We start from the raw sequence: 24357 nt of genomic DNA, 5'->3' as shown, positions 1-24357 counted from the left end.
CATTCAGTAATTAGATATGTCCTAAGATCAGTATTAAGTACTGTGCCTAAAAACAGGCTGAGCAAATGCCAGTTTACAAGGGATTCGTGGTCAAGGTGCTGAGTGAATTGCTGGCTATAAAGGCATGCCTCAAACAAAAAGAAATGAAAAGGAACCTTGCTAAGCTCCCTTAGGGAAAATTGTAGCAGCCTCCCCTCTACATAATCAACAGCTGCAGAAGCAAAAGTGTTGCTCATCTGTTTTCCTGCCAAGTGGAAAATATATAGTATATGCATCATGGAGATGGAGAAAGGTTATAACAACACTATAGATAGAAAACATTTATAAATGGCTAGTTGGATGCTACTTTTCAGGCAAGGAACCAGAGAAGTAAGAAATTGTTGCAGAAAATGCCAAAATATGCTTTGAAAATGGAGGAATAATGAATACACTCTCTTGTGTCTATATATTATGAATGCAGAATTAATTTATATTGCATTTCAGCAATGTTATACTCTACTTCACACTTAATTATATTAGATAAATACCTGGAGTGAGGAACACATTGCTGACACTTGCAGCTAAGAAAGTCTTTTGCCATAAAAATAAGGACTCCATTTTTGCAAGGTAGAGACAGCTTTAAGTTTTTTCACGTTTAACCAAATCTCTACTGCTATTCCTAAGTAAGCTATTAACACCCTATGGTCCCGGGGGCTTTTCTGCTTGAAGACCTTACACATCACCTCACATCAGTGAGATCAGCAATTTGCTGCACTATTCTTACCCTGAGCAGCTAAGCCAGGTTCAGGACACTGACATGTATCCTCATTTCAGCAGGTTTTCTGGTCCACCAAGGCGGAGTGATATCCCATGTAATGGGAAACCTCCAATAACATCATCAATGGTGCATTTCTCTCTTAAGAGAGAAATGGAGCAGATGCTGTCACAGGACCCCGTGCAAGCCATTGTGTCCTCTGACAATAGAGAGTTAACTTCATTTGCAGTATCATTAACCCTACTAATCGTCTAACTAAAAAACCCCAAACCAAAGTGCCCTCACACAGCTCAAAAAGCACTGGTTCTAAATATATTTATTGAGTCTTTACAACTGAGTGGATCAGCAACAAATCCTTTCATGTATCTTTATGCCTTATAAAGATGAACAAGGGTCACACATATGCAATTTGTTATTCCTTTTTGGGTCACCTCTGGGATCAAGGGAGGTGGGTCCAGGCATGGCATTCCCTTGTGTTTGGTGTTATTGACCTCCAAGAGGACTTGGGGTAGGCTCACAAGTGGGAGAGAAGGAAGCCATTGGAGGAGAAAGGCAGTTTTAGAGATTTCATTATGCACTGTCCACCAGCTCAGTGAGTGATGTGATGCAGAGCAGGGCTGTCACACCTTTCCATCATGCTGCCACTCTGCTTTGAGGAGGGAGGAAAAAAGAAGTCTGCAAGCCTTGAGCCAGGAGGCCTGGTGCATCTTTTGTCAAGGTGAGGTGCACACAGCTGCTCCCAAACCCTGTCAACATGCCTGGCCACACAACTGTTGTGGAAAACTTGGAAACTGCAAAGACTGTTTCATTGTCCTGGAAATGGAGCTCATAGGAAGAGGCTGCTGTTTTCCAAAGTGACCCTATTAGGAGCGATTACCAAAAATGGAAGATAAAATTAGCATGTAATAAGGTTCATGTAAATCTCAGATGACTATTTGGGGATACAACAAAAGAATTTACTTGATGCATTAAAATATTTTTTTTTCCATTATTAACAGCTAGATTATGGTTTGAATAAAAAATAAAATCACCCTGTGCAAGGCTTAAGTGTGCAGTAAATAGTAACCAGCTTTCAAACCTGACATGGAAATAATTTTGTTGTGCTCTTGAGCTTGTTGTGCATCTCTGTCATTCTGGCATTAGTGGGATGGGTTTGATCCCACAGACATGGGCTTAGACACCTGGTTTTCTGGGGCCTCTTGGTGACAATTTTCAGTGAAGAGTCACACTAAAGATGTCAGAAAACTGATACAAAGGTGAGCTGGTTGCCTCTGGCAGGATTTTCTGCTGTAGAAATGTTTAGAGCTCAGTTTTGATGTGATTTGATATATAACATGCCACTTGATTTAGAACTGCTATCTTTTATATTATTCTATGAACACTCTTAGAATTAATATCCATCAGATTAGTAACTGCCCAGGATAGTACTTAATCCACTTTTAATTTGAATGAGAGGATTAAAAATCTCTAAGTAAATTTTACACTACTGCCCTCTGGGTTTGGTCCCTTTCCCAAGGACATAATTTAGAGTCTTATCAGAAGATAAATAGGTCACTGGTAGGACAGCTCTTGTCCATTGGATGACACTGAGTTGGCATACAGAGGTGCCAGCTTTTAGGTGAATAAAAATAGAGCAGACACTGATGGAGAATGAATGAATGCATTGAAATCACCCCAATTCAATCTGCATCCAGCATCTCTCTGTAGCAGGCACCCTCAGGAGCTTGCTTGCAGCTTTATCCAGACATCCTGCTTGAGAAGTCTACAAACTCAGTAGTCTCTCCATGGGGAAACAAGCTCAGATATTTCGTTTTGGAATCACCAGAAACCCAGCATGGCTGGAGGCTAATCACACCAAGGGAACATGTTTCCTGCCTTTCTCCGTTAACCCCTTGAAAACAGCATTGTGTGGCTCCAAGTAACCACGTGCCATCCTTCTCAGGGAGAAGTTGTTTGCACAAACACTATAGAAGAGAAGTACTGGGTTATTCCTTGTGCTTGAATGCTCCAGATTTGGAAATAAATGTTTCACCATCAAGTGGGTCAGAGGTGTCCCCAGGTCATGGATCCAAATGATAAGGTGGATAGGAAAAGGAAACAGAGGCTTTCACAATACGTGGGTTTAATGGATGTTTAGATTGGATGTAAATCTGCAAGTGCCTGTTTGTTTAGAGTTACCAGGATATGAATCAAAGAAATAAAAATAGCAATGCATTAAGGCTTAGAGAACCTCTTGGGAAGGAGCAAATTAATATTTCTAAATGTAAATATTTTGACCCAACCTATTAATCATGTTCTCATGCTACAGTGGGAGAGAATTGAGTTGGATGTGGTAACTCGTCTTCTGTTTTCTGCAGGAAGAGCACATTGTGCTTCATACACCAGCACTTTGGCTGACTGATTAGGCAGTGCTATTTTCTTCAAACTTTCCAGTATTATGCCACAGGGTTTTTTGTATTTTGTAACAACAAAATTAAATCAAAACCTATTTTCCTCAGCTTTTCTATTTGTGATGTGTGGCACAGCCAGCAAATTCCAAGTCTTGGCATTTCTTTTAATGTCTTTACTACTCTGAGATATTGCTGGAGACCTTAAGAATACATCTTAATTAAATCAGTGAATTTCCTCATCCTTTTGTCTCTATTCCTTATCATTCCCATGGTCTTATTTAGCTCAGATTTTTTAACATGGGTGATGATGTTTAAAATGTTTAATAGATGACTAACAGATGTCAGGACATTAGCAGCATGTTATATATTATTAAGACACATTGTCATTCAAAGATGTCAGCATAGTCTTCTGTCACGCTTTGAGATACTATATCATTTTATAGCAGTTGATATCTTTCATTACAACATCCTCCTAAGTCATTTGCAAATATAAAACTAATGCTAAATATGAAATGCATTTGCAATGATTTATCAAGTTGTTAGAACCAACAATAATTAAAACAATTATCTCTGCTAACAGATGTACATCCAGAAAGATGGTAGCAACAACTTTGTTCAGCTATGTCTAGTATTTCTCAAAAGTGCTGCCAAGCCAGAGGAATCACCTGGGGTTTGTGCAGGGATAGTCCCTAGCTGTGGTATTCAAGCACTACAGTTCTGGGGAGAGGGCTTTTAGCAGTTCTGTGCTTCCTCTGGTGCCCTGGGTAGAACTAAGGTCCAGTCTGAGGGTGGTTTTCTCCTCTTCATCCTTTGTTTGTGAGTAATGATTTGTGATGCCTACAGCTCACTTTGGGTAGCACAAGCCTTGAAGCACATTATTGTGTTTACTTTGTGCTGTTAATTAAAGAAAGTCAGTAAAATTAATGCATCAGTGTCTGCAGGGGGCTCCTTATTTCTGTGGAGCGGTGATGTCTCTGTGACCCACGTTGCTTTGGCAGTGCATGATGGCAAGAGCTGGAAATGTTTAGACCAAATCAGTATTATCAAATGCATTACAGCTTAGATTTAAATCTGGGTTTGTAAAAGCGGCATTACTGTAGTGTGGGGGACGCAATTGCTGGAATTTCCTTTTTCCATTGGTCTGTATAAAGCACAAGCCCATGATACAGAGTCTTTCTACTTCCTCCATTTCTGCCCTACAGAACAGCTATTGTGAGGAATGTAAAGAGTTTTCTTCCAAGGAAGTAGTCTAATGAGGTTTATAATAACTTGACGATTTACATTTTTCATATGTCCCCAGAGATGCTGTAAAGAATACATTTTACAAATGCTAGAACAAAAAATGGAATTGTGAACAACAAAAAAAATTGCATGTCAGAGCTGTATACTTTGCCAACCTTTGTCTTGAGAAGAAATTAAAGGAGAAATGGAGAAAATATTCCTTTTCCTAGGCTCACTTCCAGCCATTTAGCATTTTGACTACATATTAAACCAATCCTCTTTCTGAAAGTTTTGTTTCTTACAGAATTTATAGGCAAGGAATAGCGGTAAAAAGGAGAATAACAGTAGCTATATCTGACAATCAAGTGTTGCCAAATTTTTGCCCATTTAATGTCTTTTAGGTCTCTCTAATTTATTTATTTCTTAAGTCTTTCTTGGGTGCCTGTCAATGTAAGGAAAGAAGACAAATTTCTGCATTTACTGAATTTCTTGATGGAGTAAAAAGATATTTTATTTTCCTTGTCTATCTCTGACTGGCTGTTAGCTGACTAACAGTAGACAACTCTGCCTCCTTCTGCCTGTTTTTTACTCTTTATTAGAGATGTACTTATTTAACTTACTTTGTGCAACTTTAGTTTATCAGCTAAGAGGTTAGTGAATTGTACAATAGAAGTACTGGGACTGAAAACTAGTAAGAGATTCCCATGGATAAAGGATAAGACAGCTGGAGGTCAGGCCACATCATATGAGAAGACAAGAAAAAGCCAAGAAAGTTTCAGAATTGGGCTCCTACAGATCATTATCGACCAGTGCAGGTAGTAAAATGTGTCACTTAGCTCCAGTCACTATATCAAATCACATTAATTTTACTACAACTCTGAAATCTCCTTCCCACATTGCCTCTCTCTTATACTGTCCCCTGAAGACTTCCCCTGACTTTGAGGTGACATGCTGATTTCCCATTGGAGTCATAATTCAAATGAAATCACGTCACAGTGACACCAGCACAATTAAATCATAAATAAAGGCCATGACATGTATTTCTAAAAGCTATTATAAAATATATATATAGAGACATATAATCTGCATTAGATTGTTACTTAAAAGGGTTTTTTTAAAGCTCAGTTTAAGTCAACATAGATTGCACATATTTACTGCCCTACCTTTCTAATCTCAGGGTTTAGCAAACATGAGCCTGTGTTACATCCTCTATTATATAGACAGGAAGACTGAGGTATTAAAGGTGACTTTCTCCTGGTCAGAAAGCTGGGGGCATGGGAATTTTTCAACTCTCAGGCTCCTTAACTCTTCTGTCCTTTCCATTGCGTTGATATGTTTCCATACTTCCTTTTTTTAGTTATAGACTAGAAGTGATTCAGGCAATCCTTTATTAGATCTAGAATCCTACCACTACTATTCCCACTAGGGCTGTTCTTCAGTTTTTACAAGCATCCTTACTGTCCACTGCCTTCCCAAAAGTGACTGGGCTAATTGAAGGTTTTACTGTATCTGAAGCAGATTCTATTAAAATTAGACATGAAATTGAGTTTGTAGGGATGCACTTACTGGCATTAATGGGCATTCATTCTGAGGGGCTAGAGGCAGCCAAACCACACCCCATTCCCAGCTCAGTAAAGAGCAGCATATGACAGAAAAAGAAGGGGAAAAGCACTCACAGAGTCCTTCCCTGGGGAATTAGGAGTCTGCAAGAGATATCAGCTAGTCCCAGATCCTCAGGAAACGGCTTGAGCGTCACTCGTTGGCATGCAAATAGCGCAGAATAATCCTGTGCCAGATGCTATCTTTTCCTGCCACATCTCAAACAGGAGCTGAGATGCATTAGAGCCATTTGAGGATGGATGCCTCTGAAGGAAAAGCCAGCATTTGCACGACCACAATGCAGGCTAGAGGCACACAGCAAATGTGGCATCTCGTGATGATGCGTGTGACGACAACGTGGGAGTGGAGCACTAAGCAATCGTGACATGTGAAAATTTGGCCCCCAGACTTACTGTTTTGAAGCTTGTCCTTGTTTTTCCTAATCCATGTGACTATATTTTCAAGAGTATTTAATTTCCTAGGCAAACATTTTTGCCTTTTTTCTCTATTTCTGAGTAGTGAACAGTAAGAAATCAACCAGATTGAAGTTACCATACAAATAAGGCAAAAAAATTACCCACGTGGTGATGACCTGGAGATTCAATTCCTAACTGACAAAGACCAAGAGGAATTGAGGCTCTCTGTCTACAGGATCTTAACAAAGGGGCAAATGGGAATGTGGAGAACAGCATCTGAGATGCATGGGCTCACATGAGCCCGGCATATGTTCTGTGTCAGCAGCACCAATGGATGGCACAGGAATTCAGCGCATTTTGGCTCCACTCCTGCAAGGGTTTAGGCCTGCACTTAAGATGCACACAGGAAGAGTAATAAAGCTTGGAGTATGCAAACAACATTATAGAAGAGAGGCCTTTTTTCATCCAGGAACCACCTTTGCTGCACAATTTTTTGTGCCTCAGAATATCAAGCAGCGGCAGAGTTAAATGGAATCATATTAATAAGCATGGATAATCTCATCATCCCGGGCGGGCTGACAGCAAAGCAGCTCCAAACACACGCAGCTGAGTGAAATGTTCCTGCAGTTAATTGGATTTGATTAAATTTCTCATTTAATGGCTGGAGGAAAAGAAACAGACCAAAGACAGTGAGCAACTTTCTTGCTAACCTGGAGCTTTGAGTAATGGCTGTGGAACACCAGGTTCCCTCACTGCATCACATGGGGAAAGTGTTGCTCTGGACATAGGGGCACAAGAACTCAGTTTCTCGCAACCTTTCTCTTTGTCCTGACCTTCCCCTTTCCTGAAAGAGAAGAAGAAAAATTTGACTCTCAAATAGCTGTTCTGATGCTGTTATATTTCCATTAAAAAAAATTAAACAGTTTAATTTTTGTTCCCAGGAAGGGGGGAAACCAACTTTAAGGCCTTGAAAGCTAAGGGGAAACAGAGCTCTCTATCTCCAGACAGCTTTAGGTTATGATCTGTGAACTTAGATGGAGGCACAGAGCTACTGATCCCATCCTTGTCCTTGCTTATATAGGGTTAGGCTCTACTCAGAAACATTGACTCTTGATTAAAATCTCTTACAGCAAGGTCCTCAAAAATCCATAAGTAAAACAAGTAGTTTCTTTTACCATCTTGCTGAAATTGTGCCTGACACATGGAGGATTACATGGATAAAAGTCAGGCCTGGTTTCAGCTTAATTTTTCATTGTAGGATTAAACTCTTACCTGTTGAAAATTTGATTTATTTTATACAATATACAAATTAATTGAGTCCTTTTTAGTGCATCTTTGAATAAAGAACTAAAAAGGGCCAAGGAATTTTCCATGGAAACCCCACAGCATTTTACAAATATCCCAGCTTTGACATATAAAACAGCTTTTTCAAAACCCAGTGAAGCTCTGTTTTGCATAATTTTCCATCAGGGGTATCACCAGTGACATAACAACTGTGGGAATTGACTACATCTTCTAGATCACCTTGTTTAGGTAAGATTTGCACATCACAGTGTTTAATTAAGCTTTCTGTCACAGGGGTCCTGCCATCTGTCCAAGAAGTAGCAGTTGCCTCTACATCACTACAGGGAGGCCAGGTCCCATGTGCAGCTTCTGGTGGCTCAAGCATTATGAGGTCAGTACACTTATTACTAAAATATTGGAAAATTTGAACATACAATCTTAGTTTATGTTGGACTGATTTACAATACCTGAGCAAACTGATTTACAAAACCTGAACAAGTTAGAATTAAGACTGGATCAGTGGGCAGAGGCCAGTTGTATGAGGCTCAATGGGACTCAGTGCCGGGTCCTGCGCTAACATCACAACAACACCATGTAACACTACAGGGTTGGGGAAGAGGTGCTGGAAAGCTGCCTAGGGGAATAGTACCCTGGGGTGTTGGTGAACAGTGGCTTAACATGAGCCAGGAAGGCCAATGGCACGCTGGCCTGTATCAGGAACAGTGTGGCCAGCAGAACCAGGGCAGGGATTGTCCCCCTGTACTCCACACTGGTGAGGCCACACCTCAAATCCTGTGTTCAGTTTTGGGCTCCTCACCATAACAAAGATATTGAGGGGCTGGAGCATGTCCAGAGAAGGGGAACAGAGCTGGGAAAGGGTCTGGAGCACAAGTCTGATGAGGAGCAGCTGAGGAATCTGGGGTGTTTAGCCTGGAGAAATGAAGCACCAGAGGGGAACTTATCACTCTCCTCTGAAAGGAGGCTGTAGTGAAGTAAGAGTTTGTCTCTCCTCCCAAGCATCAGGATATAGGATAAGGAAACAACCTCAAGCTGCACTGGGGGAGGTTGAGATTGGATACGATGAAAAATTTCTTCAGCAAAAGAGTGGTCAAACTTGGAACAGGCTACACAGGGAAGTGCGTAGTCAGCATTCCTGGAGGTATTAAAGAGACATGTACATGTGGCATTTAGGGACATGGCAGTGCTGGATTAACAGCTGGAGTGAAAAATCTGAAAGGTTTTTTTCCACCTAAATGAGGACCTAAATGTTTTTTCCACCTAAAGAGGACCTAAATGGTCCTCTGAGTTGGAGAGAGAAGCAGCATCAGAGCTCAGTCTTGTGTGGACATATAAACACATAGAGTCAAGTACATATACACACATCTGAGTACACGTGTGAGCACACTCCACCACAGATCCTTAACATCAATACAACCTTTTCTCTGGTTTGTGTCACATATACACGGATCATTTCTAAAACAATCATAGGATAACAGAACTTGCAAATGACAAAAAAACCCCAACATATCTTCTTTTCTTTCCCTCTTGGGTTCTTAAGTGCGCCAGTAAAGCAAAACCCAAACCCCTACAAAGCTGGCTACCCCGTAACTTGCAGTGGTGGTTGTTAAAACGTTGGTCTAAGTCAACCCTGCGATTGTACATGAGTGAAACTCACAGGGGATCAAACCACCTGCTTTACCCTTTGCCACAATAACTAACACTCCACTTTGGAAGGGTTCCAGGCCAAAAGGTGGTTTGCTCCTGCACTGGCTTAGTGGGCACTGATAAGCACTCCAGAGATACCCTGGTTACTTCAGCTTCAACCCCCACCACCGCAGCAAGCAGCCCCCAGCTGAGGTCTCCGGAAGGACATGCTCATTCTATAATCCTGCTAGGTCCCTGCTTTATTTGTCTTTCCTGTCTGGCTGCTTTAATCATTGTCTTATAACTAAAAGGGTTCACCTTGTTACAGCCCCTCAGGATGCCAGGCAACAGCCAGCCACATCCAGCTGCCTCTAGGCCAAAATCTGGCACCATCTGCTGCCTGCCAAGTGCTGGTACACTGGTGGGACTGCTCCTCTGCATGTCCACCCTTATTTTGCAGTGAAATAAATGCCTTCTCTGTTCCTCTTGGCAGTAGGTGGGGGCACTTCACCAGTATGGAGATAGATATTATTCTGCCACTGAAATGCACTAGACTGGAAACAGCTATGCTGGCAAGGATGTGCCTTTTCCCCCTATAACATTATGGGTAATGCCAGCCCGTACAGGCAATATACTCTAAAAGCATAGTTTAGTGTTCATCTGTTTGCTTTTCTTAATTGCTGTGTAGCAGCTCCCTGTCCATTACAGAAGATACCATTATCCTTTCTTCACAGCCAGGGATTTACAATGCATGGATTTAGAGTTGAATCCAGGCCATGCTGAAATCCACAGATGAATTCCCAGGCCTGACCTCGGCAGGGCTGGGATTTCACCTAAAATGACTTGTGTTATGTATCATGCAGAAAGGCTGTGGCATATTATGGGATTAAACACTGGTTTGGGGAAAATAACCTGTTAAGAACATTCTCCTTTTTTGAAAAAATACACAGTATACAAAAATAAAAAGCTGTTTGGTTTCGTCTTAATTTAGGTGGTGATTTGTCAACATATTTCTTCCAGAACAACTAATAATTAAGTGGTTCTTTTGTTATATTTTGCTATAAGATTGTTATTTTTTGTTTGAATACATTTTTCTGAAATCTGTGACATATTGTTGTGAGAAACACCTGAACTTACTCTTGCTTTCCTGAGTAAATGTAAGGACAATTGAGTTGAAAAGGTCAGAAAAAAAATGTGTTACCTCAGCATTTCAACATGTAATACTCAACTTCAGTTGAGTATTCAAAGTGAAATAATTCACTTCACCACAAGAAATTAACAGCATTTCTGTACTCCCAATTTGGAGGTGACAAAGTTCCCAATCATATTTTTTTTTTCACATTCTTCTCCCAAGAAAACAATTTCTGTTTTTCAGACAGCTCTGGCAGTGTGTGGCCCTATGTGATGTTTGAAAGCTTCACCCTTGCTTTGGCTTGGGAAGGATGCCCTCCCTATTCTACATCGTTACTGTTTCTGGATTCATCTCTCAGAAACTGCCTGGCCCCTGCTCGCCCTTTGCAATGACACACCCAGCAAATAGAGTGACAGGAATGTGGGCTGGACTCCTTTGGGCTGGCAGAGCCAGGCTTGAGTGGAAGGAAGGAAATGCGGCAGGCAGGCCATGTTTCTTGATGAAGAGGTCTGACCATTATTCCTTCAGGGATAAACCCAGGCTAACAACATTTCATATCAGTTAGTGCCAATCTGGCACCTGAGGGGCTGTGAGAGCTCTGCTGCTGCGAGCCTGCATCGGATTCAGGCAGCTGACCTCGAGGTGAAAATCTCTCTATCCCATTATACACCCCCCGAGACACCCAGGCCCCATCTACTTTGTTTTCTCTGCTCCCTGTCATTTATTTTCATCTCTTGTTTTAATCTCTTTAGCATGCCATGTGTGCCCATCAAAGAGCTGCGTTCTGTGCAGTCTAGCAAGCACATTAATGGGGCTCCTTCCTCTCCATGTCTGGGTATCAGCAGTACTTTTTGGCCACTTGTCAAATATTTCCATGAAGATTATCTTTCAGGGTTTCATATAATCACATTAATAGGGCAGACGTTAAATAGAAGTAGGGAAAAGGTGCTCAGAGGGATTGAGGGAAGAGAAAGTAGTTCTAGGAAATGGTTTGATTGTTTCATTGCAAGGAAAAGGTGACTGGGGCAGAAGATGATTGTTGGATTTGTTTCCACACTAAGGCTGAGAAATAAATAAACCACACTAAGGATGAGTGACTTTAGCCCTGTTAAAGCTGGGATGCAAATATTCTGTAGAAATGATCCAGAAATTTTATTTTGCAGATAAATGGGGGAGGTGGGGGAAAGCCCTCAGGGTTATGCTACAAGAATGCAGAGCAGCCGGGAAGAATAAACCTTGTCAGTATAAAAGGCTTTACTCATTAAGAAAGAATGACCTTCATTTTTGTAGGGCAGACCTTTGTTAGGGCTTTCTGGACTACTGCGGTCCCAAAGTGAGGGTTCTTTCCGCATCTGGCTTTGCACAACATGGCCCTGCAGAACACAAGGTGCTCCTGAGGCTCAGTGGCAGAAGCCCGTGGGGCTGGTTGCAAGGTTCAGCTAAAACACCCTTTTGTTTTTTTTTTTTTTGTGCCTGAAGGGATCAGCTTTATTCAAGGTGAGGAATGTCAGCTCTGATTCCTCTTGAATCAATCTGTCCACAACTCATTAGCTTATATGTAAACTTTGGATTTTAAATAAACAGTAGTACACCCTGATTTCGTATCATATAATGTATCTGAATATATACATGTTTTTGTTATGAATTGGAATTCACAACATGTTAAGGGCAGCTCTGGTTTTTGGAACTTAAAAATGCCTTCTATTTTTAGTAAGGCTCCTGATGTTTTTTTTCTCATGAAATAAGACTTGCATCTGGAACCACTGATTCTCCAGCTACCTACCTACTTATGTTCCTTACGCTAGGAATTAGCTTTGCAGGATCCTGCTGTTGCCTCTTGGTACTTTAAGAGTCAGTTCTACATTTTGATGCTTTATTCCAAATACTTTGTTCAGGTAGATGAATACCAGTATATTCAACACTGCTGGCTGTTCTACTTGCTTAGTTGAGGAGAGGTGAATAAAAGACAACCTGAGAAACAGAAAGTGGATTCTTTAATATGATTTTTTGCTTGTGCTGTGCAGTTTGTGTTGCTGGAAGTTGCTGATAGTACAAAATTTGTTGAATTCTTGGTTAAATATTAACATGTGGGGGTTGTCTGTAATTTCCATGTGACACTTGATACAACTCCTATGTATTGTCTGAGGTCCTTTTGGCAACTTTTCTGCTCCACCAACTCTTGCATAAACATGTAACTGGAGAATTTACTTGCAGAGTATTTTATCCAGGTGTCTTTAGCAGTGTAGGAAATTAGATAGCTCTTGTACTTTGATGACTCTGTCTACCTAGGGATGCAAAGGGCTTTGACTTTTGGCCTGACTCTACCCCATGGTTGCTCTGAATGCCAGTCCTTTACCATTTCCATGATTTTTGAAGCAGCACTTCATATACCCCTGACATTCCACTGCTTGTGGGTTGTACCTAATGATGTCATCTTAAGGTGACCCCCAAACTGCTCTTCTGCCATCTTTCTTCCCTATTTACAGTAGTTTCTGATTTGGGAAGAATACTAACTGAGGAGGGGGGTAGGTGGGAATATTGGGGGGTGAGTTTGAGATGGGCAGGTACAGTGCTGGGGACAGTGCTGTTACCAGAGGCCTGGTAGAAGGTGAACTTTGTGCCCTGGGGCACCAGAAACAGGAAGGCAAAGAAAAACACCTGAAAAGACAGGAAAAATATAAAATGCTAAAGGAAATTGATGCTGAAAAGGAGGGGAAGGGCTGCAGTTGGGAGATCTGCTAAATGACTGCAGTGCAAGTTGCATAGCTGATGTTGCTCTGAGACCAGCAAGGACCCGGACACACTATGGTGTGCATCCCATGCAGCCTGGAGCTGGTAGCCACACAACATGGAAACGCTGCCACAGCATCCAGAATTCAAATATTGCACAGTTTGGAATTAATTTTTGTTGTGTGGATAGATTATTCTGCCTAGAAAATATGCTTTTCTTGACTAAGCAAGAATTTTTTGGGTGTTATCTGACCTAGCTCTTGATGCCAAAGATACCACAAGATGAATATACCTTTATGTATGTCACAAATCAGAATGGTAAAGAAGGCAAGGAAATACTGAACAGTCCTAATCCTGGTTTCTCTTCTGCATCATTTCCAATTGGGAGGGCCAGGTTTGGCCCTGGCCTGAGTCTGTGAAGTCTAAATGAAAAATTTTATTATATAAATATGAAAAATATTTTTCACACCTTCTTAGTAATGAGGTGGTTTTTGTTTGCTGGGTGGTTTTTTTTGTTTTTGTTTTTGTTTTTTTTTGGTCCCCTCCTTTTTTTTAATGTGGCCAGCATTGGAAATGTTATGTGTCTGAGCACAAAATCACACAAATCAAAGGTAGGATAATGAAAGCCACTCTTTCACCAAGGAAATGAGAAAAAACAGTCCAAGGAGGAGCTTGTTGATACAGTCACAGTAGGAGTATTGACTTGGATATCCCCTCAATCATCTGCACGTAGCAAGTCTGAGTTTCATAACTGTCTTGAAGACTAAACATTCCATTCTGTGGAGAACCACAAAAGCCTTTTAACACAGGTTTAATTATGAAGCCCAGAAAAATGGTAAGTAAAAGAAAGTAATAAACAGCATTTCAGTTGAAAGAGGTTGTTTCATAGGTGAGAAGAAGCACACACAGAAACTTTTTATGATGCTAGGAAGAACATTAGAATAATGGATGCTGTTGTTTTTGTGTTGTGCATTGTCATTAGTACTGGAGAAAAGCACTTAAATAAGTTTAGGTCACTTGCAATAAAGAAGGCACTTATGCACATGATATAACTTTATACAGGTATTAAAAACATCTCTGGTCTCTAGAGGATTTACTGAATCGAATTCAGTATTTATCAGTAAATTGTATGAAAAGTTACTTTCATATACACAGAGCTTGAGTTCCCAAAACTAAATGTGAAATAAAAATATATCCACAATTCTTGCATTTAATTGCATGATAGAGAAAAAAAGGAACAGTTGTAAAGAGAATAAAAATAGTTCCCTAAAGCATAATTTTAGTTTTTGAGCCCAGATAAAGAGCTCATGGGTAATAAATAGAAGAGGACAGTATTTACTACAACAAGAAACGGAAAACCAATATGAAATGGTAAAAGGTGGGGGTTTTTAACTTTTGTCTTGGCAAGCTTTAGCTGATTATCTGGTTTACTATCTGAAAAGTGTCTTAAATCAGGCTTCTGCCCAACCTTCAGTGCACCTTTGTGCATCTTGAAGGAATATTTGGAGTGCAGCAGCGTCCTTTACAATAATAAAGGACCACTAAGCTTGGCACTTCAGAAACTCAGATCCCCCTCCCTCCCTCTTGAGCAGTTCTCCATCTTGAGTAAAAACCCTCTAAATGTTATTTGTCATGAGAGTCAAGGCATTCCTACATACACCCGGATTTCAATCTTTGCAGCTTCTACTTCAGTTTTCAAAGGAAAACATTAATGTATAAAGATGCCCTCTGACAGATTCAGGGCATGGCTCTTCTACATCTCTTGAATCAAGCAGAATAGTACCTGTTATGGTGTTATTCTCAAGAATAGGAATGTCAATATCAGCACAAACCAGCCTGCAGGAAAGCAGAGACCTGGGAAGATATCTAAACAAAAGCAAGTATATGGATTAAATGTTATTTACAAAGCAAAGATCTCAGACAGCTCATGCTATATAGACACTATTTGGGGCAGTAGGTCCAAGCTTTCTTGGTTCCCCTTAAATATTTAATCAGTTTTGGAAGTGTGTCTGTATACATATATCAACTTTTTTAATCTCCTTGAAAATCTCCAAAAAACAAAAACAGAACAAAACCAACTCCCACCAAACCTTAAGGTAAATAATGGAGCAGGTTACCCTGTGTGTTTGTGTAGCACTGAGCAAAGAGGGTTCACAATTCAGAATGAGACTAGAGTAACACAAAGTACAGCCATAAGAGAGTCAGTGATCCAACTTACACCTGCTTTGCCAATATGTTTATGTATTTGCTGCAAAACATACAGGCCAATTCTTCTCTTGTGCCTATATGGGCATGAGAAGTCTCCATAGTAAACAGAACAATACCAGAGGAAGCAAGGAAACAAACTGGTCTATTTATAATTGTTCTGTTACCAATATACTCCTTCAACGGCTTGCCAAGATCAGACATAATTGTGTATTTATACTCTCTGGAAGAGTGGTTCTGAATAATTTTGTCTCTTTTCAGAAAATGCTTTTATAAATTCTGTATTTGTAACTGGATTCTACACATCCTATTACACGGATACTTTATTATTAATTCCTTTGACCTCTGTTTGACTACTGTGCAAAGGGAAAGGGGGCTTTTTCCAGGAACATAATCCTTTTAAATTTTCAGGAGAAAATAATTTTGGTTTAATTTTATTTCTCTCCAGTTACTGTAACATTTGTCTTGTTCCCAGGGTCCTTTTATAAGAGGAAATGATCTTTCTGTGTGAGCTTTTTTTCCTTTAAAATCTTGTCTCAGACTTTCTACCAACAGACAGAGTAGAAACTCTGAAAAACAACAACAAACTCAGGTTCCTGCAGGTATCCTGCCAGTCTGTGGTCAGGTGCAGAACAGCACAGCTGCCTGCCTTTCCCTTAGGGCAGGCAAGGGAAGGATGTTGCTTCTTTCTGCAGAGGGAGCATTTAACTGCTGTCAGTGTTTATGTGGAGCAGCACCCACGGTATGTGTGACTGCAGATTTGGCAGAGGAGGACAGTTCACCCTGGGCCATGAGACCCACGCTCTGCCTCTCCTGCAGCAGGTCAGAAGGACAGCCACCTTGCTGAGATCCCAGGCCCTCCTGGCACTGCTATTCCCTTTTCCACCTTCCTTCTGCCTTGCCTAATTACAGTGTGGGCTCTTCAGGGCAGTCTCTGCTGCCGTGTGCCCAGTGCAGTGGGGCTCTGATGTGGGTCAGGGCCCTGGGGCACTGAATGCAGTAGAAGTCATTAATAGGTCAAGAGAGAAATTTCGAAGTATGTGGTAAGGATAGAGAATGTGCAAAACCCTGAAAATTCCCAAATGTTTACTAATCTGAGCTCAGAGCAAAGTGTGCTTTGAAATCTTTGGAAGTTGTTGGCTTAGTACTTTGATGTTGCTTTTTTCCTGACTGAGAATGGTTGGGTTTGGCCAGTCATTGCTTCCCTCTTCTTCCTTCTCTGGTTGTTCACTGACAAAAATCTTCTGGATGGTACAGCAGTTTGGCTTGCAGGGGAGAGTGTCACCTCCAGTAGAGGAACCGGGTTGTCCCACTTCTCCACTGCCACCCTCTGGAGTCCGCCAGCCCAGAGGATTACAGTGGAGCAGACACTTTATTTTACAGTAAAGCAAACATATTGACAATGTCAGCCATCCCCATATTGAATTCAACCATTAAAAAAACCAAACAACCCAAAACCAAAACAAAAAAACCCAAAACAAAGGAAAAAACCCCAAAACAGAGCAAACAAAACCCCCTGTAGCTAAAACCTTTACAAATGTTAACAAGCTCTGAAGCTTCAGAGGCTTCTCTCACCTCACTGGAAGAGGGGACAGGGAAGGTGCTGCATTGCAATGAGTGTGTTATGTGCTGCAGAAGCAGGCACTCATCTGCTGGTACCCATGAGGGAACTAATGTTCCCTCATTTCCCCATCCCTCCAGTGCCAGCTAATCTGTGCCTGCCCGTCCAATTTCCTGGCAACTCTTCTAATGTACAGCCTAATAATGTTTGCAGCAATCCTGGGAGACGTCAGTGTGCAGGCTAACTATGAGGTTTTGGGTCCAAAGGAGGATTAATTAGGGGAAGTGTGGCATCTGGATAGTGGGAGCTTTTGAGAAGCCCTTCATCCAGGTGGTGTGAGCAGTCCAGATAAGCACCCAAATATTTCTGTGAAGAACTGAGATGCCATCCCTAATTGAAGTTCAACCGCTACTAAGTCCCCTTGATGATTTGTCCTCCTTTCTTCCTCAGAGTATCTTTTTTTGTTGTTGTTTCCAACTACAACTTAATGAAAACACATTTGAAAGTAAAATTAAGGATTTCTCAGGGACTCTGACCCTTAGGGGCAGCCATGGAGATATTGCAGAAGGAGCTGAGTACACAAGCTCCTGTTAATTAGAGCAGAGTGAATGATTCATAGGAAATAATTTATTCAATTAATTTAGCCTCTCTTTCTTTTGCAAATTATCTGTGAAAAGTTTGCAGTTTTATTGCATTCAGCTGTTAGACAACAAATGATTTCTCTGCATGTATTTGACCCCTATGTAGCTTGAAATGTAAGGTCTGGATTTCAGTTTTTCAGTGGACAGGGGTACTGGAATTAGTGCTCTTCCTTGATTAAACAACTGACTTTTTAGTATGTGCCTTGAAAAACTGATGTTCTTTTTTACAAATGTAGAGGTGACCTTTATAAAGAATGTTATTAACCATGGCATAGAAACATCTCTGCCAGTGGACCAATTTAATAGAACAGTGATCTGGAAAGTCTGTCCAGCACTTACCCTCCAGTGTCCGACATGGTGTGTCTTTGTGAGCCTTCCCCTCTGGCATGCTCAGGGAATTTTCACTCTTTCTCCTTCACCAGTCCTATGCAGAGTCCTTTGCTTAAGCTTCTCTCCACGTGGAGGCAACCTCTCCAGAATATCAATTGTCTGATCAAAGCAGCCATGAAGCACAGTTGTTAAAGTCAAAGTCATAAAATTCATTGCCAATAATCTGATGCCTATTTGCTGAAGTCCTTGGCAGCAAGGTGGGTATTTATTCACTGAAAAGCATTCATGTTACTTACTATTTTCCACAATAAAGATTACAGAATGCTTCACAAGCAGGAGAAAATCCTAAATAGTACCTGTAATGACCCTCCACCAACAAACGAACAGCCCTGCTCCATAACCTTGTAGCATTTCTCTTTGCCTGACTAACACACATAGGATAAACCAAATTGTCACAGACCCTGGGTGTGGGCAATCCATGAATCTGTCTGTCCTGATTTGGGGCAGGGCCATTTTCTCCAGCAGATTTCTGCTGCCCTGGGAAGAGGGGCGTGCAGAGAGCCCAACCCATGGCAGGCAGGCTTTTCTCAAGATGCATCCAAGCACTGGGCTGTAACTCTGAGCTCAAGGTAACATTAGTTTCAGTAACAGCTTTTCACACTCCATCAAAAAGCATTTTTAAAGAAGGATGGTACTGTGTGGAAATTAATGCATGGGAGCATTCTTGTAACAGGTGCATAATATTTCAGTAATAGGTTTGTGGGATGTTTATTCACTAGCCAAATTCATTTATCAGGTATTGGATTCAAAGGATTTCCCAACAGGATATCTTCAGAGATTAGTGAGCTAGGCAAATGTGCTTTGAACAAATGCATCCTTTCATCAGGCAGTCATTTGGATAATTCCAGCATCAACATGCTCGCTGCTGGAATGGATCTACTGGTAATTGCATTAACTATTTTTCCTGTAGTCATACATATCTGTGCCTTTAGATCCTACAAGATCAGAGTTTGGCCTACACACTTGCAGTTTTGGCCAACCCAGTCTTGCCCAAAGTAACCTTTCTTGCCTGGAAAGTCTTGCTGTATCCAAAAAAAAAAACCCCAAACAACATTGCCAGTACAGGTGACAATACTTTTTTAAAAAAATAATTGATAGTATGTCTTTGATTTTATTTTTGAAGTTGAAAGTAAAATTAAACTTGGTTTTAGTTTAGTTTAGTTTAGTTTAGTTTTTCTTTTAGTTTTACTGGGAGAAATTTCTCATCTGATTTTACTCTTGAAACTTTGAATAGATTGTCATTTTGATGGAGGACAGGAATCAATACTGAAATAAAAGGAATTACCATGGATTGGAAATTTCAGAAGTTCATCTTTAAGGTGACAAGTCATTCAACAGATATATTATAATCCATGTTTTATTATCAGATAAATAAAGAAATAGCAAAAGTTTTGTTAGTCATGTTCCAGCAACCAAGTGGCCTGTTTGTTTTCTTATCTGCCGTATCCTGTAATATTTCTGGTCTAAAAATCCTGTAGTAACTTTTATGGAAATTATGAAAAAACTAATCAGCTTGGCTTATTAAATAGACAATTACATTTCAATAAATTATTTTTTACTTTTTTTAGATGCCTGGTCTAATATAATGAGTCTCTATTTGAGACACCTGAAGTAAAGAACCATAATTCTTCCACTGATTTTTGAAAATGTGGGTGACAATATATAATGTACCAAGCTTAAATCTTGTAATGACTTAAAGGTGGTTATTCTGTAGAGGTAGAAACAAAACTGAGTATTTTAGGGTTAGCATATGACTTTTCAACTCAATATGTGCTTTTTTGTCATATTTTTTGAGCCTTTTGAATTGCGGAGGGCTGAAAGAACATTCAATAAATTTATTTTTGAGTATACCAGTGCTTCCCTGCCTTATCTTCTCAAGCCTTCAGCATGAAGAGAACAGGGCCATAGAGACAGCACAAAAGCAAGATGGACTCTGAAAAACAGAAAAGGGGAACAGAAAAGGAGGGTAAAAGTGTTTGGAGGTTTGGGAAAATGGTCTAACTTGCTTGTGGTTTTCTTTCTTTTTAAATGCTTTTTTTTTTCTTTTCATTGTTTTTTTTTTGGAGGGATTTTTTGTTGTGGTTGCTGTAATTTGTAAAGCATAATATTTTGCTGTGAAAGAAAACAATGGTGCTCTCCCAGCAAGCCCCTTCCCTTTTTTTGCATCCTTTGGAGGTTACTAGCTGCTCACACACACTACTGAGCAGACTCTTTCTTGTGCTCATTTTAACAACACAAGAGCAGATGTCTCAGGCTGTGAGCCTCACACTGAGTTCTGCAGGCCTCAGGAATGGTGAGATGTGATGCACATCTGTGGTTTGGGTTGGCCTGCTCCAAGGATGTGTGTGTCAGTTGTGTTCTCCACATCTGACTTCAAGTGCACATTCCCCCAAAAGCTCTGCTGGGAGCTCAGGGTTGTTCCTGACACATGCAATGTGCCCACCTCAGTGCATTAGAAATGGCAAGGCAGGGGGTGACAGCCTTTCACACACAGTTTTGCGGTGCTGATTGCACAAAGAAGTAGGACATCACCTCGTCATCTTCCCCTGCCATGATGCCACTGAAGGCATCAGCCAGACAGCAGTATGGGCCATGATGGGCCCCTACTAGTAGGGCCATGATTTCTTGGCTCATCCCACCATGAGTTGCCAAATTGTCCCCAGGCTGGGCTGCCCTGGGGGACCAGGATATTGTGTCCCACATGCTCAGGGCTACTGGCAGGAGGCAGCAGGGAGGATGCTGGAAGTTGTCACGCTCTCCATCGTGAGCAGGCTCCACTGGATGCCTTTGGCATGGAAGCAAGTGCATGCAGGAGCCCTTCAGCAGTGAGGAAAGGAAAGCCAGAGGACACTGCTGCTTTCTGTCATGGAGAGGTTAAAAGCAACTTGCCAACTGACAGGCAGCAGCTGCTAGGAAATTTAGGAAATTTCCCCATCACTACCATCATCCCCGTTTTTTCTCTCTCTCTCTCTCTTTTTTTTTTTTTTTTTTTTTTTTTTTTTTTTTTTTTTTTTTTTTTTTATAATGATAGCCACATTTTAATCAACTTGGGCTGAGCATAAAAGTCTGAGTGGGAGGTGGGAGGAATATCTGGGGAGGGGAGGAGGAGCAGAAGAATGGCTGGCTGCTGGCATATGTCTGAGCTGAGGGACGCTCTCTGCCTAGGAGGACAGTTAACCTACACAAAATGTTCTGGCTTCTTGCCTATATCAGCCACATCATGCTGCTCCAGCCTTTCGTGCCAGATCTCTGAGATGGTGACTGTCACTCTGACAGAGGGACAAAGAAGGAGAAAAGATAGAAGACCTGAGGGGTGGGCAGGGGAGGGGGGGGGGGGCGCGGGTGTGGAGAAAAAAGCAAAACAAACCCACAAACCGACCAAATCTAACACCACAACCCAGTAATAATCTTGCTGTCAAGGCCAGGTAGAGCAGCTGTATTTTTCAGAAATGAGTAACAGTGGAAAAGTAGCAAGCCAGATGTGTGCTTCTGCAGAATAAATCGAGGTTGGACGGAAGGCCTTGGAGAGTAAAGTTCGCAAAACTCCACAGAAATGGCTATGAACTTATAGAATTTAAATAGGGAACTTGAAGTCATAGAGTCTAGATATGAGCAAACCACAACTCAGGCTGGGATCTTTTTTTCACTGTTAAATCCAGGTGGAAGAAACTTACTGATTTCTAGAAGAGAAAAATTCATTGTCAGAAAAGCTCTGATAACACCTTTGTTTATACCCACAGACTTTCTTATACAAGGGATACTATGATAGCCTATTGACCAAAGCTACCCCTGGTCTTGGGTGTCAAATTCCCTGATTTCCTTAAGCCAGGACTTCTGTCACCTCCTCCCTTACACACTTAAAATCTTCTATAGAAGGCTGTTATGTACCACAGATAAGAAGCTGCCTTTCCAAATTATTCCAGAAAGCCAAGTGGCTCCTCTCCACCCCAACACTTTGCACACTGGAGTTGACAGACCCATGCCATTACCCAGTCCACAAAAAATCTGTTATTATTAGCAACAGAAATGCTGTTCCCAGGTTACACCACAGCTCTCACAGGCTGCTCCAGCTCCAGTGAATTAGCTGGACATTGCCAGTGCAGAGCAAGAATGTTCTCCTTTGTCCTCGGATGCCTCCTCAGCTTTGTGGCTTGAATTTGAAGCTGGCAGCTCCCTTGGCAAAGCCCAGAGGAAGGTCTGCGTGTACCCATTGAATGCTGGGGTGGGAGAAGGGGGCAGAGAAGCTTTTTGAAGTACTGGGGAGACTTACAGCTGATCCAAAAGTGAGTGTTCAGAAGTGAAGAGACTGCTGGAAAGTGCATCTTAATACCTAAAAGCTGTGTGTGACTTCACTTTGAGAGCTGGTTGCTGAGCTCGTATCTTGCACTCAAGTTGTGCTTTCAAGGTGTTCTCCAAAAGCACTTATCCACTTCAAAAATATTTTTGATGGAGCCTGAAATTCTCCAGCAGTTTGAGTTCTAAGGGAAAACACCAAATACAAGACAACTCATGTCAGAATAGCCCATTAGTCCAGGATATTTGAAGATGAAGGAAGATACCTAAGGTCATTCAAATGAAAGGATGTGAGGTGGGGAGGCTTGAGCATAATTATATTTATTTTACTTAGACTCATAACATGAAAGAAGAAAAGTATCTAGGGACCCTTAATGTGACTTTTAAAATCTGCATAAGCCACAAATCAAGAAATTTGTTGGAAACAAGTAGACAAACAATTGGTTTAAAGTACACATTTGGTGCATATGGACCCACAGCTGCTGCTATTCCAACTGCCACCCAAAGTACAGGTCTCTCCATGATCCAGCCTGTCACACAAGGACTGTGCCAGATGCCATGCAAAAACCCTCTCAGCACCTCCCTCTGCAGTGCTGGCAGCTTCTGAAGGGCAGAAAGAGAGAGAGAGTGGAGAGGGGGTTACAGCAAGCACCTTCCAGCTGGTAGAAAACTTTCATTAGCCCCAAATGGATGGTAAGGCTGCTTAAATAAGCTGTGTATTTATATCACATCTCCTCAGAGAATTGTAGAAGTGACACTGCTGTATCTGAGTGGAAAGGCAGTAGAAGTTGAAAAAGTAAACAGAAAAGCCTAGTGGATGGATTAATAGAAGGTTCAGACCTTACTGCTTTCTTACTATAGATCCACGATATCTTGCTGCAGGTAAGTGATGCAGTTGTTTTGGTGCCAGCTTAACACCATGCATTATATGGGATGTAAAAGTTGGAGGGGAAAAAAATAATTTCTGTGCTTTTTTGCCACTTGCTTAGGGTTGACGTGTAAAGAATCATGAAAGATGTTGTTTTCAGGGCTCTATTTTCTTCCCACCTCTCTATTTTTGGCAATATTATCTGTGTCAATTTTGTTGTTCAGTTACCTCTGGTGAAAACTTCTTGCCGGCATCAACATCAAAGGTCCTTCAGGACCTAACTGGATGTTTTAGCTCTTGAACAAAGGCTCCTTCCTCTCGTATCTGTTGATAAAAAATACAATCCCCTGGAGCTTTTAATAACTGTATAGATATTAAGATAAGTGAAAGATGTTAACAAAAGCGGTGGGAGGAATGCTTGTTGGTGCATCTTTCACTGTGAGAATGTTACAGAATCTCACCCAGCAGTCTTCTGTGTCCACCTACGCTGTAAAAGTCTTCAGCAGGCTGGGATTCCTTGGGCTGCAGTGCCCAGATGTGCCCTGACAGTGGCCTCTACCTCTGAAACCAAAGGGGAGAGCTCTGTAGGAAGATGTTAGCAGTTGGAGTGGCATTTACTGCACCTACTCCAACTCCATCAAACTCAATCCATGAGTCAGGCATCATGACCAAAACAGTGACCCTCTGGTCCCTGGACAGAAGCTGCTTATCCTGATGTAGACACAAGTTCTTCTTGTGTTAAATACCCACCTTAGAATGCTGTGTCCCACTCCCCTTAGGTTGCCCTCACACTAAGCATTTTCCCAGTCTAACCAGCTAACTCTGACTTAAAACTACATTTTAGGGTAAATAAAGTTTTTGACAGTAGGATAAATTCCATTTCTGGTTTCTGAATAGCTAAAGCAACAATCAGTTGTTAAATAATGAGTGCTTTGTCACCCTGGCCTTCTAGAAAGTTCTGTGGCCCAAACAGATGGCAGAAATTAGTTTTTCACCATCTCCCTGACAGAAAAACAGAGCCTATAATGTCATTTAATGGATAACATTGGGCATCCAGAAAGAGGTACTGATGCAAAATGAGCTTTGGTTGAATCATGATAATCGGGTTCAGCACTTACTGAGTTAATGTTAGGCATTGGAATAATCTGCATTTTGAGCAGGATGAATTTAAGTGTGTCATAAGTATGAATATTCCATAAGGTGGTGCACCTCATTCAGCTGATGAGGGA

General features: G+C 41.2%; 1 long non-coding RNA gene across 1 annotated transcript; it reads right to left on the bottom strand.

The window, feature by feature from the left end:
* Window positions 1-661: 661 nt before the first annotated feature.
* On the bottom strand, window positions 662-15003 carry LOC135302726 (uncharacterized). The gene is made up of 4 exons (XR_010364281.1): window positions 14954-15003; window positions 12224-12411; window positions 7091-7224; window positions 662-1614 (listed from the first exon to the last, which is right to left on the bottom strand). It is a non-coding gene; the product is annotated as an uncharacterized LOC135302726 (long non-coding RNA).
* Between the last annotated feature and the right edge of the window lie 9354 nt (window positions 15004-24357).

The sequence above is a fragment of the Passer domesticus genome, chromosome 1 (assembly GCF_036417665.1).
Source record: "Passer domesticus isolate bPasDom1 chromosome 1, bPasDom1.hap1, whole genome shotgun sequence".
Taxonomy (NCBI): domain Eukaryota; kingdom Metazoa; phylum Chordata; class Aves; order Passeriformes; family Passeridae; genus Passer; species Passer domesticus.
Note: the sequence above shows the minus strand (reverse complement) of the source record. Positions and strands in the feature narration are given on the sequence as shown.